A 3494-nucleotide genomic window follows, 5' to 3' on the forward strand; every position below is an offset into this window, starting at 1 on the left:
TGTGGCATTCTGGATAGGCACATTGAACATGCCATGGTGGGTTATCCAACACCTCAACCCCTGTTGGTAAGGGTTCGTAGCATAGGTAGTGATACCTAACCACATATATTCTACATGCCTTCATAGTGATACAATTACACGATACTAGCAAGACCTCGTTACAAATTGTAATTCTTCTCCAAATATAGTCCCGAGTACATGATACCAACGAGACCTTTGCCACAAAGTGTAACCTAAGACCGTTTACCTAATCTAGCATGTATATCACAGTTAAGTATGGATTATGCGACACCGGTACAAATCATCGGCCATGAATTATCCATTTCCAAATGTAGTCCAGGGGTACACGATGCCGGCGAGACCTTGGCCACAAAGTGTAACCCGCGACTATAATTAACTCTAATGCACGTAATCAATGCATGATTGCAACATACATAAGGCAAGCACGGCATCGATACCACCTCGGCCACGTCGGATTCCATCTTACATAACAAAACACACAACGATCATGGTACCGGTATGCATGGTTTATAGTGTCTCCGATATCGATACGATACCCTCCGATATGTATCTTAAATTTAGCCGATCGATACGATACACACCGATACGATACATGGAATTTTTAAAATCCTTTCGTATCGATATATATCCTACGATACATACCAATATGCATCAATACACCACTGATACACATCGATACGATACGATATGCATTGATACGAATCTACGAAAAAATATAAATTCGAGGTGAAATGTACGTTTCGGTATATATCAGTATGTATCGATATGTATCTATCGATACGTATCGGTATGTACCGATACAGTGCACTGCGGTTATATAATGGCCAAGATGGGTAATTTTTCAGAAAAACACGATTTTTTGAGGGGTTTTTATTCCAAAGTTTCTGCCAGCCATATTTCTCTCTAACTAAAGTGGAAATCAATGTTGGGAACAAGGATTTTACATTTATGGGACAACTACAAACCTTGAATTCTTAGTGCAATATCTTAAATTTAGTGTTTATGCATAATACATGTTATCAATAGCTTTCTTTAACAAATTCTTTATGCAAAAGTTTTTAAAAAAATGTTTCCTATTGTAGGTATCATGGACCTCCGCCGAGATCGTGATATGGCGCGTAACGTGGATACACACGCTAGTCATCAAATGTCAAGGGGGGATACACGTTATGGGTAGAAGGGAGTCACCAACTAGAAAGGGTCTAGGACCCATAAATGTCTCCCCCAATTAAGGGAGAGAGACTAATGACTCTGATGGATAAGGTTGATTTGCACCAAGATTCTGGACAAGTGTCAAGTGACAGACTGGGAAGGTGTTAAGCATCCAGTCTGCTCGGCCCTAAGGCCAGTCTCTTTTTGTTTGACCAAAGTTTATTTGTACCCTACTAACTAGTCCTAAATCTAGATCACTGAAAACCCTAAACTAAGTATCTAAGCATGACATGTGAAACCCTAAGCCCAGTGTCTAAATTAAGCTAGCTAGGTTATGATGCAAATAATGAAATGATTATGCTAATTAAAAGTTAAAAACCCTAAATGATTTAATCAATGAATTATGAGTCTTAGATTAAGCTAATTAAATAAGCCTAAACCTAGGATTAGTTTAGCAACTTATGAAACCCTAAATTAAACTAATTCGATTAATTGAGCCTGACCTAGATGGATGATCAATGAATTTGTGAGATCCTAAATTGAATTAATTAAAATGATTAAACCCAATCCCTAGTAATTTGTGAAATAAGTTATTGCAATCCTACTTAATCTAATTGGTAAAAAGATTTTTAAATTAAATGGGGCCTTATTAAATTATAAAAGTTAAATGGGCTAATTACATTAAATAGAAGCATTTTACTAGTCTACCTAATCTAGTTTAGGAATATTAAACTAACCTATGGTTTAATTAAATAAATTATGAAACCTAATTGCCCTAATTATGTTTATTTTGAATTAATCCTAAAATAAATTAAGCTCTTTAACATCGAATCATCAAGTATCAAAAACATGTTAATAAACACGAAGCATGACAAACATGATATTGGCTAACCTATCTAAATCTAATGATTATCAATATGGCAAGATATCCGAATCTAAATTAAATATACAATTAATTCTAAAGGGACACACTATTTGAGATGAAAAGAAATGGACCGAAATGGGTTCATTTTTATCAACCCGAGAACCCAAGTAACGCACCTAATGCTACGAGCCGGTTTAAGAGGGGGCCAGCCACGCCCGTACTAACCTACGTCCTAGACTACGGCCCATAGACCCATTTGCTGATTCAAAACCCTAATTTAAAAGAAATTAGTGAAACCCTATGGTTATCATATGATTCAAAAATAATGAGCAAAACCCAATCGGTTTCAGCCCTTGATCCTAAGGGGCTGGATTAGAGTGACCTTAGGACTCCATATGGAATCCCTTAAAAGTATTAATTGAAACACGACGAATTAATTGAAACATGGCGAAGGCAAAGGTGAAATAGGAGAAATATCACACAATGATAGGGGTTGGGGGGCATATTACAATTTGAATTACAAAAATAAATAAATAAAAAAATTGGAATGAATAACCAAAAGAAAAATGAACAAAAAAAAAATAAAAGAAAATAAAAAAGAGATAGAAGAGAAGGAGATGGGTTTCGGCCATAGTAAAAGAGAAAAGAAGAGAGGAAGAAGAAGAAGAAAAAGAAGAAGAAGAAGAAGGAGAAGAGGGGACTAGTTTTCTGCTACAGGGAAGAAGAAGAAGGAAAGGAAGAAGGGCTAGGGGAAGTGGGTTCGGTTAGGAGGAACAGAAGAGGAGGAGGAGGAGGAGGAGAAGAAGAAGAAGAAGGAGGTGAATAGTTGGTTGCAGGTTCGTGGATACAGCAGCAAGGAACAGAAAAGAAAAAGAAGAAGGAGAGAAGGAGAAGAGGTGTTCGGCTGCAGCAGCAGGGAAGAAGAAGAGGTGCAGGTTCGGTTGCAGCAGCAGGGAAGAAGAAGAAGAAGAAGAAGAAGAAAGGAGAAAGGAGGAGAAAGGTGAAAAGGGGCGGGTAGTCTGTTTGGAGAAGAAAAAGAAGAGTAGAGATGGGGATTAGGTTAGTGCTGAGATCCTAATCTAAGGGTCTAGATTAAAAGAACAAAAAAAAATTAAAAAAAAAAAAAAAACCAATTAAACGTAATTAATCTAAAAGAATCAATTAAACCTAAATACCTTTGATTGGACCGGAATAAATCAATTCACATCTAATAAACCGTATTGAACCAAACTGAAACTAATTAAACATAATTAATCTAAATAAATAATATATTAATAAATTAGAAACTAATTTATTGAATTAGATAAACTAGTTCTAAATTGCAATTAGGAGAAGAAAAATACCTTAAATCCGGCTTTAATCAAGAAACAAGGGGAGAGAACCCTTGTGTTTCAAGCCCAATATCGAACCGAATTGGACTAGGTCTCCCGGCTCAAGGAAGGATTACACATTCAAA

The sequence above is a fragment of the Macadamia integrifolia genome, chromosome 1 (assembly GCF_013358625.1).
Source record: "Macadamia integrifolia cultivar HAES 741 chromosome 1, SCU_Mint_v3, whole genome shotgun sequence".
Taxonomy (NCBI): Eukaryota; Viridiplantae; Streptophyta; class Magnoliopsida; order Proteales; family Proteaceae; genus Macadamia; species Macadamia integrifolia.